This window comes from Magallana gigas, chromosome 1 (genome assembly GCF_963853765.1).
Source record: "Magallana gigas chromosome 1, xbMagGiga1.1, whole genome shotgun sequence".
NCBI classification, from domain to species: Eukaryota; Metazoa; Mollusca; class Bivalvia; order Ostreida; family Ostreidae; genus Magallana; species Magallana gigas.
Window position 1 is genome coordinate 63,339,537 of NC_088853.1, and position 25,506 is coordinate 63,365,042.

General features: G+C 33.4%; 1 long non-coding RNA gene across 1 annotated transcript; it reads right to left on the bottom strand.

Annotated features, from left to right (window-relative positions):
• Positions 1–21,150: 21,150 nt before the first annotated feature.
• Positions 21,151–25,239, bottom strand: LOC136274694 (uncharacterized). The gene is made up of 2 exons (XR_010713123.1): positions 24,438–25,239; positions 21,151–21,454 (listed from the first exon to the last, which is right to left on the bottom strand). It is a non-coding gene; the product is annotated as an uncharacterized lncRNA (long non-coding RNA).
• Positions 25,240–25,506: the final 267 nt, after the last annotated feature.

Consider the following 25,506-nt stretch of genomic DNA (forward strand, 5'->3'; position numbering starts at 1 on the left):
AGCATTGAAAATTACAAAAAAAGTAAAACAAAAGCAAAAAACCCAAAAAACTAACATTACAACATTATTGCTTACTACAATACAACTGTCAGAGATTAAACAACTCTGAGATGTTAAAATAAAATGTATATCTAACACTAATATGATGTTGGAAACATTTCCAAATGGACACCTATACAAGGCATGCTCTCACTTTAAAAGTCAACATCCTTTGTAATTTCTTGTAAATTATCTCTTTAAATACAGCGCCTCTTTCATCTTGCATCAATTCACGTCTTAACATATACTTCTATAGCTAGTGAAACTATTAAACAAAAAATCTACAGAAAAAAATCAGCTATATAAAAGAAATCTGAAATAAAAAAAATCAGAAAAAACTAACATTGCTCTCTACAACTGTGAGATTTTTTTGCTGTAATGTAACCTTTCATAAAAACCTAACATTGCTATCTACAACTGTGAGATGTTGTAAAATGAGTTTTTCGCTGCATCTCGTAGCTGGTTATATTCTATATAGCTAAAACTCCAATGCTTATCTATGGAAAGTCTGTCAATATTTTCCTTTGTGCAGTCTCTTAATTTCTCTGTTTCCTTTTCACTTGGCAGTCAAACTGGTCTTCTTAAATCAGACTGTCTTTTTACTACTGATTTATCAGCACTAGCAAAAAAGGAAGGCCATATCAGATGTAAACGGGAGATAAATTTACCATTTCTTCTGCTCTTTAGTCCTGTCATCATAAGGTAATTTGCTCCCATAACCTTGCAAACATCACTTTAAAGATAACGCAGAAAAACTTTCAGGCCATATTAATTTTGCAAAAATTTAATTTCATTTTCCAGGGTTTCCATTATTTTACTTTGAGAGGAAACTGATTTCTGATAAACGAGCAAAGTGCTTGCGAATAACTGACGTCATGTCAAGAGTTTGTTTTTACACAGCAGCTGGACTCAGCGGGCTATTATTAACAAATGCAGAAAAACATGACCAGTATTTAATAAAAAAAAAAAAAGAAGATTTATCAAAGATATTTTATAGGATATGTGAAGTTAAAAGTTGTCACAAATTCTTGAATATGTTATGACACAGATTGACATTCATTAAAACTTTGTTGATGATAAAGAATCAAATTATATAAAAAATAGTATGATAATAACTAAGTTCGCACTTGGGACCCTCACAGGATGAATGACCATCTTTAACTCCTCCTTAAAGATAGCTTAAAGACGTTTAAAGGTAGCTTAAAGACGATCTTTAAGCCACCTTTAAGCTACCTTTAAGCTATATGTATTGCTTAAAGGTGGCTTAAAGAAAGCGTAAAGATGGCTTAACGGCAGCTTAAAGACTATCTTTAAGCCACCTTTAAGGACAACTTATAGGTCCTTAATGTCCAAACTTCTTTAAGCCACCTTTAAGCCATTAAACAAATTTTAATTCAATATTGTGCTTAAAGCTGAACGCCGCTCGTAAATAGGCACCGTCACATAGATACCTGGTATATAAACCCTTCAATTTCGTTACACCCGATTGCACACCTGAACCTCGTGGCCGACATGTAGTATTCTATTCGTGGTCTTTAGATTTTATGCATTTTTTTCTTATCTTATGTTCATTTTCTGTTCGTAAATAATGCATTGACCAATTTATTTTATGTTAGTATTCTCCTGGCTTCAAAAAGTGCGTAAAATTTGATAATTTCATCGCGACCGGGTAACACGGCGAGGCAAAATTTACGTCTATACAGGTGAGACCTCTACAGCGAAGTACTTTGAACTGTTTAGAGGTCTGTCCCTTATATAAGGGTTGTAGGGACAGCAGTGATTAAAGAGAAATATGGCGGACAGTGCCTATTTACGAGCGGTGTTCAGCTTTAATTTCCAACAAAATGTATTAATTTTATGAAAGAAAAAGTATTAAAACGGTTTTTGTTCTACAAAGAAAAATGAAAAAAAAACACCAAAAAAAACCGGCCGCGGTGAGAATTGAACCCGGGACCCTCAGTTTACTAGCATCACCACATATCCTCTGCGCCACGGCACCTTACTTATTTATAAGCGTTTTTATATCCTATATATCAGTGGATATTGAATCACTGTATTGAATGTGTTTACTTGAAAAGATTTTGACAAACCATTCAGTTTGTAACAATCAATTATATCTAATTTATAAATTACATGCATGCATGTATTTAGAATGAAATACGGAACTTGGTCTTCAGTGAACAAAAATATATTATACCTAAATGGAAACCGTTAGGTTCACTATAGTAGACTTTCTTAGTTAATATATTTAAACCGAGTAGATATACGTAATTCATCTAATTTATAGCTATAAAAAGTAAGAAAGAAAATGAAATCATTTCTTTTATTAAAAATGCATTGATACTATTAGGGTATTTGTTCAATTTCCCGCAATTTCCCGGTTTTCATGATCGCGGCACCGTTCCAATATGTTTAAATATTTACATGTAATTGTATGTACATGATTTTTAAACTATCAATTCTATAACAAACAAAATTACCAATAACCGGTGACGTATTTACTGCATGTGGCAATTGCAAATGACTTGTACATACAATTGTATGATGTGCCAGGCCGGGTATATTTGAGATATTTACCCTTATACATATATTTAAATAATCAACCCCTATTTATGATCACCGGTACATTAATTAATTAGCCTCAAGATTTTACTCTTACATACATGTATCGTTAATTTGTAGACGTAACATATTTGAAACCCAGAGCTAGGAAATAATACTTTCAAAATGAATTACAAATGTAAATTAACTTTTATTCACTAGACTTATCGTATACTCGTACATACTAAGATTCAACGCCTTTAGAAACCCTGACGTGCACCTGGGCACACGACACACCTGTTGTGTATATCTTGTATATTCTGTGTTAGTTCCAGGGGTTTTCTTAAGTTGGACAAACAATAGACTTTAATTAGATATACACAAACATGCACCTGGACACACGACACAACTGTTGTGTATATCTTGTATATTCTGTGTTAGTTCCAGGGGTTTTCTTAAGTTGGACAAACAATAGACTCTAACTAGAGCAGAGCTCGTGGCAAAGCCACGAGTAGGTCTTCCGTTGTTGCTGCGAGTTGAAAATATATGTGATGTGGTGTCAAACGATTATAATTACTAAACTTTCAGTTCTGCTTTTGTTATAAAAACGTTTTGTGATTGAAAGCCTGTATATAAATCGTGTATTGGAAAAGAAAATAAGAAAATGTTTTAGGAAAACTATTTGTCGCACACAGTTTATGTAATCGTAACAAACATTATTTAAAAAATGAGATATTTAATGGCGAGTTAAATTTTCAGAGGGTAGCAAGCATTGTTGTAAACAGTATGTACTCATCGGTCATGTCAGGAATTGTGGTTTGTTTTAAAAAAAACCGAACCCGTTTACAAAACACGTAACCTTTTCTCTAAGATAATTTCTTTATTTAAATATTTCTTAATTTTTAAAAACAATGTACAATTTAGAATTGTTGCGTGCTGACAAATTTACAGACCCTGAAACGTACTACTATACCAAAAAAGCGTGCGACTTACTTGCAAGAAACGTTTCGTGTTAACCGTTTAGCGTTTCGTGTGAATCGTGAAGCGTTTCGTGTAAACCGTTTAGCGTTTCGGGCAAAGTGTGCAGAGTTTCGGACAAAGCGTGCGAGAACTATGTGAAACGTTCATCAGATTTCATTCGGAACTCTCTGACAATTTGTTTCAAAATGGCGCCCGTGTTTTACATTACATGTACTTTAAACTGTTTGTAATTGGCAAAACTCTTTTGTAGGTATTTACATGAAAAAAAATCTAGAGGAAATGATATACTTATCTTTTTACAAAATTGAATTTATTTTTAACAAACAAAAGAAAGGTATATATGTATTAAAAGACGACTAGTTACAGAGTACATGTATATATAACGTTTTTATACGATGTTTCAGTACTGGTCCAGTCGTTTTACCGGTAACGAATATTTGCCAGTATCGAATAATATTTAGAAAAATTACTAGTGGAAGACGAAGTTGAGGTTTTAAAAAATCCTAGCTAGGTAATTATAAAACAAAAATAAATATTCTATCAGTGCAAAGTTGTTTGCAACTTTGTATTTTGGAGAGGATTTATATAGGCTTTGCCTGTTGCCTAATCCATTTGATTACTCAATAAAATATGTTTAAATTAAGTTGTTTGCCATTTGCACGATTATTTACCGAATTGTTTACAAATTAAAAATGTGACCCAGATATGAGCTGCCGGAAGATCAAAGCAGAAAAAACGAAAATGTGAAAACAATTAAACCTAACTATGAAAATAAGTTTGTTATTGATCCCTATTTAGTGGATAATTAGTAAATATAATTCATTTAAAAAGTTAATGCATCATATCAAATAATAATGGAGCTTTGAATGAAATTACGACTTCAAATAGAACCACGTGTAGTTTTCCTAGTTTCGGTTCATTGCGACAGAAGTATTATTTGGCTGCATATATTGATAGATATACGGGAAAAACAAAGGAAAATGGCAACTTCTTATCATCAATTACTATTATAAAGTGTTTTTATGAAAATTCAATATTACAAAGTAACGCAAATGAAAACTGTTCAAGTCCAGTTTTAATTTGACGGGAAAACGGTATGATAAAAATAACGATCATATTATTTGTTAAAAAGACATATTCCCACAATTGTTTTTCATTCTTCATATATAAGTCCATTAACATGTACCTCTAGTAATTTTTGAAATTAATTCGCCTCAAAATATTCGGTCAGAGGTGATAAAGGGCGCTTAATTCGATACTGGGAAACGAATTCGAAACTAGGAAAATGGAGGGGGTGTTGAAATTACTTCCTTTATATTTTCAGAAGTTTGATACTACAGTTTAGAAGGACAAAGAAACGCGATTTAAACATAAAATAAAACCATTTGGAATTCCGATAATAATAGTTGCATGCACGACGAAACCGCATACTGATTCGTTACCGGTAAAATGACTGTACAATATTAAAATTCGCTATACATAACAAATATTAAATACAATTAGCAAAACATGATTTCTGTTGGAACAAGCCTTTAGTTAATCAACTTTAACTTACACGAGCATGTTTTGATAAGCTTGTATTTTTTTTTATATTTATTTACATCGATAACTCTTACTAAGACCATTCGGCTTTGTATAAGCGGCACACATAACCTTGGATATCGGGTGAGACCTGCACCTGGCTGAACCTGTCAATCAAACTCTGTGTATTTGTTTTCATTGGATGGTCAAGCGTCTCTTTTTTTGTCAATAGCCAATGGAAAAATTAATGACTTCAAGGTTATCGGAATCAGTATTTGTTGAAGCACACAATTTAAATGATAAAAAATTTATTAATTATTTGAACAAAATTAAATGAAAACATAGAAAGAAAACATACTGATCATTTCTAGGAATTGCGGGAAGTAAGTTCTTTGGAATCCCGATTATAGATATTTTTACAAGTAATTATTTTAATTATTTAAACCACTGTTAACGGAAAACAAGAGGTCTTAGAAGTAATTAACGCACAGGGATTGGCCTACAATGTACACAGTTATGCAATTAATTATTATTGGAATCTTTACGTATGGTACTTAATTCAAATAGATCATGATAATCTATACACTATACGCCGTAATACATGTACATGTAAGGAGCGCCGGTAATATATACGAAGATTGAATCAAAAATTTAAATCATTTTTATTTCTTGTTCTTTTCAATACAATGTTATATTACTTTGGAAAAAAAAATCCGAAATAGTAATTACAACTTTCTTTTTTGTTTTAATCATTTGAATTTTTCTGAGGTACATGAATATGTACAGAACATATTTATTTACGCGAATGATACGACATAGGAAAAAATTATCGGATGTTTGTATAACATTGTTTTCTAACGAATGTGACTAATTTAATTTTAAATATTTTTCCACAGTTTTAATGTAAATAACATCAGATTTATTTACTGTTTGTATTTTTACATCGTATTCTCTGAAACCAATTAAAATACTAATGTTAGAACAAATATCAAATCCCGCCGAATACTGAAAACCCGATTTCAGTTTGTATTCATACGGATTTTATTTTTGGTATTGACTATTGAGTTACGGTAACATTTTTTCTGGATGATTTTTTTTTATTTATTATTTTATGTAGTAAAAGCACCATTCCAATTGTTACTCAATTAACATAACAATTGATGACCCAGGGCTATATATGTTCTGAACTGTGTGCGCTGAAGCGACACAAGATTCTCGGTCGCACGTGGCGATTGAATTAACACAGACTGACCGAATAAACAAACGGGTGGGAAAGTGAAACAAAATGTTACACATAGGAAGAAGCCACCAAAAATGATTTTCGACAGATCTTGATGTCGTTTCGCCAATCAAAAAAACAAAAATACAGCGCGAGCTCCTGTCAGCGGGGCGGGAGGAGGAGGAGGAGGGGGGGGGGGGGGGCAGCAATGAGTTTGCTTCCACAATGAAACGAACATGTAGAAACACTACAGAAGTGGTTAATATGTGACAGATAGAATCTAATCTAAAGTTGTTTAAAACTCATGTGAATATTCTTTTTAAATAATCATCGAATGCCTCAACTCAGGACATTCTTTTATCGTGCTAGCGCCTACCGCAAACATGTAACATGGAACTTTGATTATAATTTGATTTGATTTTTAAACTACCTTGTACGCTATCGTATACATCAATGCTTAATCAACTGTACAAGTAAAATAAATCTATCTTTTCACCTTAAACCAATGTAATAGTTGAAAACATAATGAAATATAGTTGTGTCCGTGCAAAATATGAAACATGAACGCGTGATAAGGTACATGCAGAAGATCACGAACCGACCGCGGATCACTTGTCCACTCGCGCCGGATCTCCTCAGCCATGTGCGATGGGTGATCATCATTTAAATGTTTAATATTTAGGTGTTGTTGTTGTTGATTTAAAGTATTATTAGTACAGTTTATAAAATATTTTACATTAACAAACCAACCATTAATTTGTGTCTGACGATGTTTCCGATTTGGAGTAATATCGTTCATTAATATTCATTTACACTCAAATTTAATTAAATAAATACAAAATGGACAAACTTTGGTAACATAAAATTAAAACAGTTTTTGTATTTACGGCTATATAAACTCAAACACGTTCATGTGCATGGAAGTGTGCGTCTCGGTGTGCGAATCTTGTGTATTAAATAACCGCTATGTAGTGCAGCCGTGGCTGAGATCCTCGGCCGTGGGCGAACGATAGATTACGTAAAGGTACAACGCACAGACTCGCACAGCTCAGAACCCAGGAAGCTTTGAAAAGATTGCAGTATAATGACCTTACTCTATCAAATAGAAGTTCTTTATTTTAAACTTAAAACCCACAATTGATCTATGTTTATTATTGCTTTAGATTGAAAATGACATTCCTTTATTAATTAACTGAACGATTTTTTAATTGACACCCAATCGTTTAATCCATAAAAAAATATGTGTAATCAAAACGAAAACAGTTCTTGAGTTTGCGGATAAATAAACTCTTTTATGAGAGACGCAACTCTCGTGTATTAGATAACCGCTGACCGCTAGGTAGTCCAGCCGAGACAATCCTGACCGATATTCTCGGCCGCGGGCGAAGGAGAGCTTACGTAATGGCACACACACACAGCTCTGATTCAAGGTAGATTTTATAAATGCATGGAGTTAATAACTAAAATGTAATGCATAGATTTTCTTTAATTCCATATTTTGTGGTTTACTAGAAAAGAAAAACAATGATTTGTATTCCAAATACCGTTTTTAAGGATTGTGCATTATAAGAACTTAAGAACAACAATGACTTAAACTCCTAAAATAAAGCACGTATTCTAAAAAAAAGAATTCTTATGAATTAATGCCGTTTGTATAAACCAGCATACTTTCGGCGGTAACTTTATGCCAGTTGTACGCGCAAAGACTTTCGTTAACTTGTCAAATGAAAACATGTACATGTTAACATGTAAAGCTTTTTACACTCATATTACACAAATCTCATACAAAATAACATTGTAACGACCTTTATGAGATCCCAACAAACAACTTTTCCAGCGACAGCCATATCGAAATCCTAACCGTTTTTGAGTTATTAAGCAAACACTTTTAGGAGCCATTGGCCCTTAATTTAAGGGGCCAGCCCTTTTTTATTGGTGTCAAATGAAAGCCCTTGATATTTTGCACAACTTTTATTCTACATGTCTTAACAAAATATTTTTCGTTTGAAAGATATAAAGGAAAACATGTCTAAATTTTTGCACTTTTTTGAATCCTGTTTTTTGACCCCCTACCCTCTCCTAAATAAAAAAACGTAATCTAAAAACAAAAACAGATGTGCACAACTACAATGTGTCTGTTATTCAAATTCGTTGGATTCCCATTCCCTGCTATCATAGTCTCGGAGCCTTTGTCTGGAAACAAAAGGCCCTAAAAAAAATTAAAAGGGGGATAACTCTTTAACGGAAAGGGAATTATAAATTTTATGAATTGCTTAAGATAGTGTTTTGTAAAGTACATTAGCCCTGAAAATTTGAGCAAAAACCGTTCAGAAATGAGGAAGATATGAAGCCTCAAAGTTCGCGTCTAGGAAACAAAAAAAAAAAAAAGAAAAATAAGAAAAATCTTAACCCGCACAATAATAGAAAGGTCTTCCGTTGGAAACGGAAGACCTTAATTAGATATACACAAACGAACAAAACTATGTCTAGACAAACAAAGCAGTAATATCCTGCCCGATATAACAAAGGCAGTTGAGAGTCTTTTCATCTTTAACATGTATCTAGCAGATCTAGAGTTAGAAATAATGAAAATTGAAAAAAAAAAATACAAACCTTAAACCGATTAACAAATTAAATCATGCATTTTTGGTTCATTATCTTTATTTTGTTTAATAACCAGATGAACTGAGAGAGAGAGAGAGAGAGAGATTTTTTTCACCGATTAATTTATAATAGGAAACAAACATACTTTAATTAGTTTTATGCACATATTAAGATACAGAGACTGCGCTCATCCCTACAATAATTTTGAAACCCCCAAAAAATTATAAATAATTTATAACGGCAATCTGTGTCCATCGGAGCGGTGCTGATGATAGCGATCTGTGTTTAATGGAGCGACGATTAAAACCGAGTGGAACCCCCCCCCCCCCTTCCTTGGAAATTATATTATCACTCGGATGACCCCCTCCCATCTCTATAAAAGAGCTTTTGCATTTAATATATGTTTTTATTGTTCAGCTTGATCAATATTGACTTAAAGGCCACTTAAAGACAGTGTAAAGGCAGTGTAAAGAGAGCGTAAATGCCACTTAAAGATGCTTAAAGGTGGCTTAAAGGTAGCTTAAAGAAGTTTGGACATTAAGGACTTATAAGCACTTGCTTAAAGGTGACTTAAAGGCGGCTTAAAGGTTGTATAGCCTTTAAGCTCCTTTAAGTCACCTTTAAGCCACCTTTAAGGACTTGCTTAAAGATGTTTTTTCGCCCTGTGCCTTCAGTTTAATAAACCAACGCACCACCGACAGAGCTAAAGGATTAACCCTAGTGCAAGTAGAAGCCTGTCAGTACTGAGCCTTATATACACAGTATTAAACTCTTCCTCTTTTCTTTTGAGATTTCTATCCCTAAGAAATCTCGCATGAGACACTAAACTAATCCACGTTGGTATTTTGTTGGGCGCCAATGTAATAGAACAGGAGGAATGAACAACTTGGCTCGAAATTGGGACCATTCAGCTATAAAACCAACGCTCTACCGACTGAGCTAAAGAGTTAACCCACAAGGTACATGAATATATCAAACATTATAACTGTAAATAGAGATAGTGGAGGTTTATTTTTCTCATAAAATTAATGAATAACAAACTAGCATGAACAAAAATTACCTTCCAACTGATTCAGAAATTTTCCAACATGTGTGATTGTTTTCATTGCCAGGGAGCATTGGGGATACATCTAACAGAGCATATGAGGTTGCAACATGGTGCTTCATATATGTTGCACTTATGTTGCGCTCCAATCCTGATTTTCGGCATAAATTATTTTCAACAATCCACCCAGAATCATGGTTTTTTTTTTAAAGTTTTATGTTTGGAGGAGCATATGAATTATTTTTTATTAATTTCTGCTACTCTGCGTATTTCTTAATCGTTGAAAATTTTCATTGCTTGTCAGCATTCCTTGGGTATGAGAAGTGGCACTATAGCTTGGTTACCTTTAAAGCATGCATGTAAGCAATTTGCTTTCACACAAAAGCTTTTTTTACGTCATCTTCAACATGCTTCACTCTTGCTTCATCTATCAATACACTTTGAAGGGCATCTTCCTAAACTTTGACTGTCATTCTGCTTGGCTCACCTCCTTGCCTGGCATAAAACAGTGTTAATCTACAAACAGCAAAATCTCGTAACTGGTTATTTTTTTTACAGCCAAAATTTTCATGCATATCTATGGAAAGTCTGACAATGTTTTCCTTTCTGCAATCTCTTGATTTCTCTATACTTGGCTGTCTAACTGGTCTTCTTAAATCAGACTGTCTCTTTTTTACTTCTAAAACATCAGCACTACCAAAAAACTGAAGGCCAATCAGCTGTAAAACATTTGTAAACGATGAATTATGCCATTTCCTCTGCTTTTTTGTCCTCTTTTATCATTAGGTAATTTGTACTCATAACCTCACTTAGATATATGTTCATTTTCTGTTCGTAAATAATGCATTGACCAATTTATTTGAAACAAACATGCCCACCAAGTGATTTCCAAAACTTTAAAAAATATTTCTTAATAACAAATTTAGATACCTTAATAGAGAAAAATCACAATACAGGTGTCAAGATTCATTCACCTGTGAAAGAGGCGCTAGGAGGATTACTCCACCTTAAATGAATCCGTCTAACATATTATAAGCATTTAGGGGTACTTATTTTAAACTTACTGATCAATATACTTCATAAACAATAAAGAAAACAAAACATACACAATGAATTCATAATTTCCTAAAAATAATTCGGAAATAAAAACGTTACCAGAAAAGTTTGAAAAGTAGTTAAACATCCACGGATTGTTAATTCTATCCTAATTAGGTCGCTTGTTTTTTTTTCCACTAGGGCATCAAATTTTAGCTCATAAATTTAAGACGGACAGTGTTTAAAATGTCAAATTACTTAAATGATTTTCGGTCGTATGTGTTTGATTCATTTTGATAAACGTGAACAATGTTCTAAGGTATAAATTAACATTTTGCGTAGGTCTGCAGATATGTTAACCCGTACATAATATATTTTTTTCTCCGTTTTGAATGAAGGTCTCAAACCAATACATTTCCAAAGTTTCACTACAAATCATGGTTTTAGACAAAATAATTCCCTATTTCGATCTGAGAGATTTCCTGCCAGCAACATGGACTGTACGTTTTATGAGATAAAAACAACATGTATAACAGTGAAATACATGCTTGATTTGGCCTCCTGGGAAAATTTCGAGGCTATTTTGGTTGTGACTGTCTGTTGTTTCCTGAGGGGGTAAAAAGCCTGGACTCGAACAATGATATTTAAACTCAGTATGATATCCACACAAGCGCGAGAATTGTCGTATTCTTAATCTGTAGGTCTCGGTCTGTAAAAAATCTTAACGTTTACCATATTTATTTTCGGTCTAAAACGAGGGTTTTCACTCCAACGTTCAAAATGTAAACAAAAGCTTTGTTTACATGTGCATAGCAATGAATTGTAAGCTTTGTAACTCGCTTATATCTCAACAATTGACACCTACATTTTGGTTGCCTATTAAAAATGCCTTACTTAAGCATTGTAAACATTAAACTCGGGAAATTTTTTTGGACAAAAATCGTGACCATGCCCCTTTAAGAATTGTACTTTTTTTTAGAAGTTGTTTAAAGTATCCTGGAAGTCTAATAAAAAGTTATGTTGAAAAGGTGTAGTTTGATAAATAAAATATCTTATTTTTTTTCTGCCTAAAAATCTTTTATACATGAGATATCGGCGAAAAACGGCGATCTCCCCTTTTTCACACCTTTACGAAAGAAGTATATGAGTCCAATGCAATGGCACCGATATCCCCCCACTACCTAGACCAGACAGAGAACCAGCTAGAAATGAGCCTTTGAGCAGCAGCGAGGAATCCAACGAGACAGACAGTGATCATGGGTCTGTCTATGAGCCATCTTCTACAGGATCTGAGGAGTCCCAAATCCAAGATGATCAGAAAGTATGCTTGGAACAATAAAAATTATATGATATATGTATTTGAAAATTTATTTCTCAATTGTTATTTTTCTGTCTAAATATTGACAAATGCTGCATATTATAATAAAAAAAAATGATGTAAATATCCATCATTTACTAATCTTGTAATTAGAATTAATATGAATTTATTTTGTGTTTTCTTTTTTAGGAATTATGTACACAATCCTTTGGAAGAAACCAAATTCATCGTCTCCAAGTCCAAGCTGATGGAGCTGTTCAGTGCCTGTCGGAGATGTCATCGACATGCTGTGGATTGTGTTCAACACCTGGTTCGAAACAATGGTGAAGATAGTAGCTGAATGTCAGTTTTGTGGTTTTTCATGGCAGTGGTGCAGTCAAGCTGGAAACCTTGGACTATCTGCTGGTATTCTCTTCTCTAACCCATTGATTTTTAAGGTTGATGATTGCTGCCCTTCATTTTAATGAAAATTCTTCGAGACCCAGTGCCACAACCAAAGAGGTTGACTTGCAATACAAGATTTCATTTCCAAAGTTCAAGCATGGGGACTACAGTGTGCGGAAGAAGAGTGTTGATCCAACTTATGGTAAGCACATTCATCTTCTGATGAATGACTTATTAGTAATCAAACAACAGTGTGTCAGGTTTATATACTTTTATTTTGACAAAAAATGCCACCTCCATTATGTAGCGGGTTCATCCATCCTGAAAAAGAAGATGCCATACTTCACTTCCAGTCAAGATTTGCAGGCAGAGAGACAACAGTGTAGGACATGTTGTGACTGTATATACGTTTGATTCACCATCATATACATGTATATTTGATGTGTTCACTTAACTACTGTTCTAAGGCATTTTGTATATATCCCCCCCCCACCCTATTGATGTTGCTCTAACCCTCCCCTGTTGTATATATGGGAAGATGAAAGCAGGGTCCACGTCCCGTTCCTGGATGCATATAATCTGTTTACTTATTTTACTCAAATTTTTATGTAACTGATGCTTTCTTTGTTATTACTTTTTTTTTAATATGTTTAATTTTGTTTTGTTTGAACATTTGTATTATGTTGCATGTTTAGTTATTTTTTTAAACAAACTTACTTATTCTGGGTCTTGGAACCCTCTGTACTGGTTGGACTGAAAGTTGGTCTAATCTTGGTCACTGCACATGCAGGTAGGGGAACACGGACGTTTCTTCCTAAATAGCCCCAACACCACCGAACAAGCTGGCGATATAGGCTTTGTACCTATTTCTTCTGTAATAAAAAAAGCATATTTATGAGTACAAGTTGAAGAAACATCAATCAATCTGTATGAAATAAATGCTACATTTATACAACTTACTCTTCTGTGGTTGTTCTTAATTCTCCATACTGGGATCTGTACTGGTTGTATGCTGTCTCGAGTACATACTCGTCCAGAAAAACTGGTCCAAACCCCGGGTGCCGAGTTATACAGGTCAACTGATGAATAGATCCCCTCTTGGCATCGATCTGTTGTACTTCTTGGCAGCAGATGCTTTCCTTTGCAGTGGGCATAGCTGTACAACTTGCACCTCATTGGGTGTAATAAAATAATAAAGTATACGGATGTGTCAAAATCAAAAAAAAATTAATATCAGGTGAATGTGTAAATAAAACAGGTCAATCAAGAACATTAATACAAGATTTGATCAATGTTGGAGCTAGATTTTATCAAAAATTTTGAATTATATTGACTCTTATATTGATAAAATTACAGATTCCTTAGTTATTATTTAATCAAATAAGTAGAATTTTTATAATGTACATTTGTAGTAACTTGGCGTCGATCGGTAAATTCGCCATTTTGGTTAATAGTGTAGATTTATAATATGGGTAATTAGCCGTATTTCAAACGTATTTTATTTCAAAATAATGTCTTAGGTTTCAAATTGTGTCATATTATATATAAACAAAGCTTCTACATGTCAAAAATGCCGTACCAGTCCGTATTTCCTACTCTGTCGACGATATCATCCTCGGGGTTGTCCCCTGTGGAGTCGTCCGATTCGTCGGAACTGCTTGCTTCTGGCTCAAATCTGTAAGGCTGGATGTTCTGGGGGGCTTCATGAACACTTTCTTCAAACGAACCCACCTCAAACGACATTTGGAGGTCAATATCGGACGAGGAAATACTGGAAATGCTGCTATCGCTTCTGTTGGCCATCTTCGAAAAAGCTGTGTTGTGACGTCACGCCTAATTTCTCTATTTGTAGTAAAACTGGAAGTTGCGCTGATTGGTTTTGAGCAGGTGCGAAAGTCAACAACTTTAACGGCGGATAACTCGCTTATTAGGCCACGCATGGAAAATTTGTTGTTTTATACTTCGTTTTATTATAAAATCTGCGTAATTTAAACTCAAGTTATATTTTGACTTCGAGGACACTTTAAAGAAAATTAATCAACTATTGGGGCACCCTTTAGCCACCAACACACCTACCCTCCATTTTCACTATGTCAAAATTTGAATTTTTTCTATTGAAAAGCTCAGTTAAAAATTCTGGTAGGTAGCTTACCTTCTCTTCTTCTTCTTGCCATCAAATCCTTCCCTGCAAAAATATTGTTTAATAATTTGTAAGTACAATTAGTACTTAAGTGTGAATTGATACATTTCCTCTACAGTGCACACACATCAAGGTAAACAACGTACTGCATACTAGTATTTATGTAAACCCTTAATCTTCTTTAAAAAACTCATTCTCATTTGGGACAATACCCTTAATGAAAATCAATATCAATATCTCATTTTGGACAACCCCCTAAATGAAAATCAAACAAACAAAAAATGAAACCTTGTGCATTCATTCTTTTGGAATTTTTAATTCATCCAACTATCCCATCTTGCAAAAAGTCGTGTCCATCTTCTTCTTACTATGAGCAGCTAAAGTAGTATGTGGACCAAAACCAGTAGCATACAACTCAAAAGAGTCAGTTCAATAACAGTGGGTCCTTCCATTCTTCACATTAAAGGCATAATTATTCATCTGCACATGCTCAAGACAGCCCGAGACATACTGTAATATGTCCTAACAACTTTCTCTCTCTGACCTAACAACTTTCTCTTTCTGTCCTAACAACTTTCTCTCTCTTATACTTCTTGTAAAATGTCTTCACATTTAAAAACTGTATCTTGCCCGTGTCCTGCTTGAGTCTATCTTATAACTGGGTTCTGCAACACAATCTACTACGAAAAATTTTGAGACACTTACAGAGGTGTGTATCAATCATGATAAGATATGAAAAAGCTTTTTAAAAAGATCAAGATTATGCAATTAAAAAAATACTAATTATTAATTTTTCAGTTTTTTTAATACAAATTTAGATATTAATGTCAAGTAAATTATTTCAGTGTCTAATTTATATCTAAAAAAAAATCTACGGTTAATAATTTTGATGCTCTTTTTTCAAAATGGAAATATGTTAAAAATATAATTTTTTTTAGAAATCAGATGTTTCCCTCTTTTTTTCTATATAAATTAGCAAAAGTTGCTTAGAGGTTCTTTTTTTATGTATTAACATAGAGAGTAAACTTACCAAAAATCTTGGTACGAGTGATGTGTGCAAATTAGTACGGGTTGTCTGTGCAATAAATTTGACTGTTTTTATCAATTAATAGCACAGAAATAAAGCATTATATATATTTTTTTAAATGATGGCCTAATGTGGTGATCACCTATTAAGACAAAAATATCTTTTACTTTCTCTTTGCTGATCTAGTTTCACTTTTTAGTTTAATTTCTATACGCAAGTTCCGAGTTCTGCAGGAGTTATCTCCCGTAATTGCAACTCGCGCGTTTGGAGGTGAAATAGTTGTGCGTCATTAGCTACGGTGGGTACAAATACGCTAGACATCGTCTGCATATAACAACATGCCGTATTTTAGTGCTGTGTTTTAGAATGTACGGATTCGAAACGAAAACTAGTGGGTATTGTTTTTTTTTACAAAAAAACACATGTCTCCCCTTCTCCCCAAGGATTGTAATATGGGGCAAATTTAACAATTGAAAAAGAATGATGTCAGCTATATGTTACCAAGACCCAGATAAAATTTTATTATCTTTTTCTTAATTTAACCTTGGGTAAAACACGGTCAAGGTCATATATAAATCAATAGTACACCTAAGTGTATTATTATTGCTCTTTGTTTTAAGTTTGAAGTCCTTCTGTCAAAGTATATTCAGGAGTTGAACAATGAAGTTTTTTCTAATTTGACCTTATAAAAAATTTTTAAGTCATGGTCAAAAATTTTGGTAAGGTTCAACTAGGTTATATACCATCTATCCATGATACAAGTTAAAAGTCTGTATGTTAAAGGAGTCTTGTGTTATGGTCCGGACAATATTTTTTATGAAAAGCTTGACCTTGAAGAACAAAATAGGTCAAGGTCAAAACTTTTTGTGGCGTGCACTCCTTCTCAATACCATCTACCTATGTTCCAAGTTTAAAGTCTTAATGTCAAAGGGTATTAAATTTATGACCCAGATAAAATTTTATTATATAATGTATAACTTGACCTTGAGTAAAACAAGTCAAGGTCAAATATTATTCAATAGTACACCTAAGTGTATTATTATTGTTCTTTGTTTAAAGTTTGAAGTCCTTCTGTCAAAGTATATTCAGGAGTTGAACAATGAAGTTTTTTCTAATATGACCTTGAAATAAAAATTCTAAGTCAAGGTCAAAAATTTTGGTAAGGTTCAACTAGGTTATAAACCATCTATCCATGTTACAAGTTAAAAGTCTGTATGTTAAAGGAGTCTTGTGTTATGGTCCGGACAATATTTTTTATGAAAAGCTTGACCTTGAAGAACAAAATAGGTCAAGGTCAAAACTTTTGGTGGCGCGCCCTCCTTCTCAATACCATCTACCTATGTTCCAAGTTTGAAGTCTTAATGTCAAAGGGTATTAAAGTTATGACCCACACAAAATTTTATTATTTTTTTCTTAATTTGACCTTGAGTAAAACAAGGTCAAGGTCAAATATTATTCAATTGTACACCTAAGTGTATTATTGTTGTTCTTTGTTTAAAGTTTGAAGTCCTTCTGTCAAAGTATATTCAGGAGTTGAACAATGAAGTTTTTTCTAATATGACCTTGAAATAAAAATTCTAGGTCAAGGTCAAAAATTTTGGTAAGGTTCAACTAGGTTATATACCATCTATTCATGATACAAGTTAAAAGTCTGTATGTTAAAGGAGTCTTGTGTTATGGTCCAGATAATATTTTTTATGAAAAGCTTGACCTTGACTAATAAAATAGGTCAAGGTCAAAACTTTTGGTGGCGTGCACTCCTTCTCAATACCATCTACCTATGTTCCAAGTTTGAAGTCCTAATGTCAAAGGGTATTTAAGTTACGGCCTGGACAAATTTGGATGAAGAAGAATAAGAAGAACTAGAGCAAAGCTCGTTGCAAAGCAACGAGTGGGTTTTCCGCTGATGTCGAAAGTAATGCTAGAAGTACCTCTAAGAAGCAGTGTTCTTAATCTAATGACAAAAGTAACTTAAGTACAAAAAAGATTTAAAAAATCGAATGATTCTTGGTATGACTTAACAAAATCCGAATGGTTTTAAGTACAAATTAACAAAAAACATAACCATTTCAAGACCGAGTTAACAAAAAAATCAGAATGTGTTTAAGTACGACTTAACAAATTTGACTTCATTTTAGGTAAAAGTTAACTTTATCTGGAACTAACATCTAATTTCTTGACCCAGAATGCAAAATTAAAATTTCCGTAAAAAATCAATTTTGTTTAAAACATAATTCCGAGCAACATTCCCTCTACACTGCTTTTCAAAGGGTTGACCTTTCGTACTATGCGCTTGTTGCATCATCAATTGTCAGAAACTTATCGATGTATAGTTTACTTAATTTTATTATTCCTCTGTGAATATTTTTATTTAAAATTACTATGAACCAGACAACATTGAAATGGTGAACATTTCAAAGGGCCCCGCTGATGTTATTTTAGAGAATTTTGCTTTGACCTTGACCTATAACTTGAAATTATTCCAGCTGGCATAGAACTTCTAATTCAATTTCATTGCCCCTAACATATAGGCATTTTTGTTCAATCTGACCAAGATTAAGCATATCCGGGAAATATTCTACTGTCTAAAACTAATTTTATTAAGATCTGCTATGACCTTCACATTGACATGGTTCAAGGTCACTGCACGCCATTAAACAATAAGCTCTGTTTAGGCAAAATATTAGCCAATTAGGGGCTAAAAGGAGAGTATATATATGCTCTTAAAATATGGATTTTTGTGTGATCTGATATGACTTTGACACTTGATCTACAAATATCATTAGAGGTCATTGCATATCCTTTGATCAAAGGCATCATGTGGGTGAAGTATGAGCCTGATTGGAGCAAAGGGAGAGAAGATGTACTCCAGACAAGGATTTTTTAAATATAATTCTGCTATGACCTTCACAGTTTACCTTGAAAATAGGTTCAAGGTCACTACACACCCTTTACTCAAAAGCTCTGCTTATGTGAAGTCTGAGCCCTATAGGGGTTAGTAGAAAGTATATATGTTCTGAAAAAAGGATTTTTGCATGATCCGATATGATATTTCACCCTTTACCTAGAAATTTCATGCAAGGTCACTGCACATCGATTAACAATAGAGACAGTCTGTGAGTATTAGCCAGATTGGACCAAAGGGAGAGAAGATATGCCCCAGACAAGGATTTTATATATGTAATTCTACTATGACCTTAACCTTATACCTAACAACATGGTTCAAGGTCACTGCACATCCTTAACCCAAAGGAACCCTGTGGATGAGGTATGAGCCAGATTGGGCCAAGGGGAGAGAAGCTATGCTCCGGTCAAGCGATCTCGGATGGACAGACGGACAAACTGATCACTAGAAGGCGCCCACACAAACTTGCTTTCTATCTAATTTGAAATAGTATCCATGGTATCTGCCCATGGTGAATAGTCATCAAAACCATTCATCAGCAGAATTTGATTTCCCTCCTTTTTAAACTCGGAACACCTCTGACCTAATCAGATCACCGCATTAAATACAAAGTTTGATAACTCTAATTTGTTTATCATCAAGAAATTCTGCATCGCTGACAAATAAAGTTTTCTTCGGTACAATAATATACCAATTAACTGACTATCTGGACAATAGCAAGTTTATTGTCCCACCCCACAGCAACTATTTCCCTTGGCTTTGCCTCATGAAATAGTTGCTATCTTGAGGGACAATAAACTTGCTATTGTCCTCATACCCAGTAGATACTAAATAGGCATATAATATCCCATCCACCTCCATTTCATGTTATATAACCTCCAGTTTGTAACCTTCAATTTCACTGTGTAAAGGCAACACAACAGTCAAAGCCGCAAGTTTCACAATTTATTACTGCTTCTCATGTACTTAAAATTAGGGGCCTTAATATTGCTTAGGCCTAAAAAAAAAAAGTTGTGTGTTTCGGGTAACCCGACCTAACCTACAAAAATGGCCCGATCCTCCCATTTTTAGATGCCTGATTTTATCCGACTGTGAATTTTATCTTATTTCCAATAAAAAATACGTTTTTAAATATGAAACAAACAAACATTCTTAGGATTCAGGCAAAAAAAATAGATAAAATAAAAAAAATCCCCACCTACCTAACCTAATTTTTTCATTAGTGTTACCCTAAACACACTATTTTTTTTTTAGGCCTTACCAATTCCAACAAGAGACATCCCATTAACTATTGATAAACATTAAAATTCATTTCATGAATCTACGCAACACTGGTAAATCTTCAAGTACAGTCACTATCAATTTTACAAAAATATTGACGGTACTTTATCCGAAACTATTCCTTGTACATGTACCTTTAACTGCAATTAGTACACTAACATTTTATGAAAAGACGGTTTGTCTTAGAATAAGAAAGCTAATGCAATTCTGAGAAAAAGAATACCACATATTGCAAATTCCATTGAGGTTTAATAAAAATATGGCCATTTAAGTGAACCCCCCATTTCCAATTTCCATTAGTAAACACAGATTTACAGGGTTCTCCATAGTAAAACATCTTTACCTGACCTTTTAGAGGTCAATTGTTGTTCAACCACCTTTGAAAAGAAACCTTATTCAATACAACATGCATCTACATTATATAATCATGATAAAAGCTTCACATCACTTAGAAATGTCCTTACATGTATACCCCCCCCCATCTTTTGATTTTCATAAAAAGTCATGGTTAAAAATGTTTTACCTAATTTTATGAAACTTATGGCAATTTCCTTGAGTCATATCTCACACATATTTGAAAACAATCATCGATGATTCTAAAATTTGATCCTAATTATTTGTTTATTTTATGATTTACACCATTTTAATTAACAAATAGACAGCTGTCCTGCTTGTGATTTCTTGTTTTTATGAAAAAAAGTAAGCTAACAATCATATTTAGTGAATATCTAATCTATTTTGATTTCTAGTCTCCTTCTAACCATGCTAAAACAGTAAGATACAACCTACAAGTTAGATATCTGCCTTAAATTAAAATAAAATTCAAACACCCAGGTAGGTGGAGACAGAGTTGATTTCCATGAAAAATGTTCAAAATTTGACATGTTTTTTTCCTTTTTTTATGCATATATACCTTAGAAAGGTAGAAATAGGTTGTTTCTTGTTCATTTCAAAAGTAATTATCATAGCAGATGTTATTTCAAAGTCAAATGTACATTTACATATCCTAAATGTAATCTTAATGCAGACAATTGGATGGGGTAGGGTGGGGGGGGGGTTCAATTATGTAAACACATCTAAATACCTTTATAAAATAAAAAATAAAGGAAACATAATTGCATACTTTTATTGAAAAACAAATTTTCACAACAATTATGAATTTCTTTAAATAGCCTTAATTTTGTTTTTCATAATTTCTTATCAAACACAAACCACAACATGGGATGATGCTTTCATAAAGTTCCATTATTGTTCATGCATTATCCGATTTAATTTGAATTACCGGTAAAAAGTCTGTAGAACACAAGGAATATGCATGTGGATAGAGGTGACAGGTTAATCTCAAGAGTTGACCCACAAGAATCAACAGGTAAAAGCAATGTGGTGCCATGTCGGAACAAGAGTTCGTTTTGAGCTGAAATAAAAAAAATAATAATTAGCTGTTTTTACATACATGTACTAGTAATAGCTGTGTTTACATTAACATATGCATATTATTTCTGGAAAAAATACACTGACCATGCAGTGTAATAAGTATTACATATCCCAATATATGACATAACATTTAGGCAGTACAGGATCAAAAATTTGCATATCAAGTCATAATATAATATTAAAAAAAATTCTTAGGTATAGACACTTATTAGATTGAGAGAGAGTTTGAGAGAGAGAGAGAGAGCTGAGTTTATTTCTTGTAGTGCAACAGTCAAGCATTTCAATTCGAAAATTACAAAGGAATATTACCCATCTGAACAGCGTCAAAGTACATGTATTTCCTTCTGGTATACCATGTTTTATCAATTCTACTGGGTTTTTATTTTGCAAATAAATTTGGCGAGGGTTTTGGTTTCTTTTCTTTTAAATTACATTTTTTAAAAACAATACTATGTGTAATAAGCATAAAACATGTATGAGTAAACTTAATGAAGAATTTTTAATAGATTATTTTTCACAGAATGTGTTACATTACATGTATGTCAATCTTTATAAAAGTAGCGTATATTTCGTGCGTCATAAATTGGAAGTTTTAGTAAATATCATTTACTTGCATGGTAGATATATATGTCTAACCCAAATTTTCTTCATAAAGCTACAGCTGTATGTACCACATAATCATATGTTTTGTCACAAGTATACATTTATAAAAAAATACCCAAATTCCAACAGTTGAAAGTAACTCGATGAATTTTTCATTCTCTGATAAGTTCATTGTGTTTTGTGCGTGCATATATTATAAGTCTGCTGCAACAGCAGCCAATCAGCGGTAAGCTGAATCCACTACATGTAATAAGAAAGTTTGTGGTTTAGGAGCGGGTAAAATTGTTTATGCATAATGTAGCTGACACTGACTTGAATATATCTGATATATATGTACAAGATGGGAGAAATAATGACAGAACAGACTGGGATTCGAACCTTGCCCTCTGAATCTCTAGTCAAGTGCTCTACCAACTGAGCTACATGTATCTGGCACCGGTATTCAAACCAGTCTGACCGTCACATCCCCCCCCCCCCTTTAAATGATCTTCACCCTCAAAGATCACCCCTGGCTCTTCCCCTGGCAGGAGTTAACCTGTCAGTTCCAGGGGTTGGTTACAACACCAATATTGTATAGGGATGGAACGATCCACCGATGCACCACGGTATTTATTTTGACGATATTTGGATTGTTACATTTACCATTAATACATTACGATACCTATGCGGACTTTTTTTTATTTTCCAAAAATATCTGAGCTTCATATATCGGCTATTTTTAGTCTGCGCGCCTAATATGAAAGTACAAAGATGGCGGAAAACCTCGTAAAGTTGTCAAACCTGTTAGGAAGCTAAATCTGGAGTGTGGACAACTTTTGGATTACTTGTTAATGAAAAAGTAGTGTATATGAGACTTAAGTAATTTGTAAATTGTGCAACGCTCATTTTAAATATATCAAAATAACTTTGGACATGCGGTAATACATCGACAGATTGAATAAATTTTTAACCCTTATTCATGTTTTCATTTAGTTGCAATGTATCGTGATATGTATCGTATCGCATCTCATGTATAGTGATATGTACCGAATCGGCTAAGTACAGAAACGTCCAAGCCTTAATATTGTAACAGGATGGGAGAAATAATGAAGGACCAAACCAGGAATTAAACCTGGTCCCCCTGAATCTCTAGTCAGGTGCTCTACCAACTGAACACTGGTATTTAAACCGGTCTGACCGTCACATATATAAAAAGTTATTTTAAACAATGGTGTTCAATAAAAAATAACACTTGCAACCTTCAGTTTTTGTCTGTAATTAATCAATATTGGCTTGCCATCAGTTATCGTTGAGTACCATTTTTCATCAGTGCATTGTTACGTCATTTTATCAACACATAAAATTATATACGAAAATATGATGTAACATTGCACCAGAGAGAAATGGTCCTTGACAAGAACTGCTGGCATGCCAGTACTGCCAGTAGTCAGATTAAAAAAAGAGAATATAAATGAAAAATTACATTTTAAACATTAACAAGGACAATTCAAGTACATATCAAAACTGCTAAACAAGAAAAATTATGTGAACTGGTAGAGTGGTACGCATAGTTCTAACTTGTAAACTACATGTACAAGTACATGTACCGGTTACCCGTTGGTCTGCTAAACCTCTCTAATGATACATTGATCGGCATCATAAAAATATTAAAGACTTTTTAGTCATGTTTTAACTCTGAAGTCTGAAGTATACAATTTTATTTACTTGATGTTACATGTATGTCTACAGGGTATTTATGTCTACATTTGGAGTCTTCCGCACAAGAATATGATCATATGTTTCTAATTAGACCCTGCTTTGAATTTTGAGTTGAAAATTCACAATCTAATTTTTTTTTAAATAGATAAATTTGGTCATCCTTTCCAGTCACCAATGAACCTCGAGCAAGTCTAAACATCCAGTAAACAATGTAAAAATTACACGTTAGTAAACAAACACCCACACCATAACAAAACATCTAACTCTGTAATTCTTATAAAATTCTTAACCCAGCAGATGTTTAATCATCAAGATATATTTGTAAATTCATACGCGATGGACATATCATAAGAAAATCTATGTACAGTACCAACTACATGTATATTTGTATGACTTTCGCCACATGTGGATTTTGTCAATAAATTGAATTGTAATTTACACAAAATTCTGGTAAAAAGGAGAAAAAAACAAGTGAAAGGTACAACATTTGGGATTCAATTCTGTTAAAAGAATTTATATTGTCTGGACTAGAAAAATAACATACATCAGTGACAGTGTGCACGTACTTACATGTACATCTATAGACTAAATGTTAACCAGTTAACATGCTGACATTTTAACCACTATAGACAAGAAACTTTAAAAGGAATAAAAAGCCTCACCTTCTTCAGTAACATCCACATAGATCACACACTTTAATGTCCATCTTTTCCCCTTTATTACTCGTAGCTTATCAACGGCTGATCAATGGAAACATAAACATCCGTCGACATGGTCGACAGAAGTGTGGCTGTCAGAATTTCCTCGTAAACGATTCACATGAGAATATATCCCTCCTTATACAAATATGTAGTATTGTTCCCTGTGCATGTTCATCTGTTTCACAGTAACTTGAAAATGCATGTGTAAACCGAAAAATGCACAACTTATCTTCTGCATTACGCTCTCTCTTTTCTACAATGCCGTTCGTTACTGTTTACATTCGCGGGTCCGCGACAAACATTGCAAACATTTGTTCTGCGTGGCCGATTAGAACGTGTTAAAAAAGTAGTTGAATTCATAAATGATATAGCCTAGATGAAAAAAAAATGAAATTGAATCACAACAATTTATCTAAGACGCAACACAATGTAATGCAGTAAATGCCTGGGCCTTAAAACGGCATTTGTTCGCTTGTGTGTCTATGTAGACAAATTAACTCGTTCATGTACGATTCACACATATTTGTTTTATGAAATTTGAAAAAAATAGGGCACAGAACTTTTTAAATTTGATACCAAATGACATTATTTAATATATTAACAATAACTGAATTAATTTTTTTTCATAAAATGATAACGATTTTTGCTATCAGAAAAATACGTGTATGAGCTGCTGACCCCTAATTATAGGGGCCAGCCCTTTTTTCTTAATTTTAAATGAAAGCTCTCGTTATTCTTAACAACTTTTGTTCTATATGTATTAACAAATTATTTTTAGTTTAAAGGTTTTTATACAAAAAGCAACAAAATTTCAGACCCCCCAAAACCTTAAACTTTACCGGCAAATAGCTTAAAAACTAAAAAACATTTTGCCAAAATTTTCATGCCAGCAAAACTATAAAATGTTACCAACAATTCTGCTAAATTTCATGCAACTATCTTTTGTAGTTCCCGAGATCAACTCTGGACAAAAGACCCCCCAATTTTCAATTAAAGGGCAATAACTCATAACCGGAAGTGAATTTTAAAA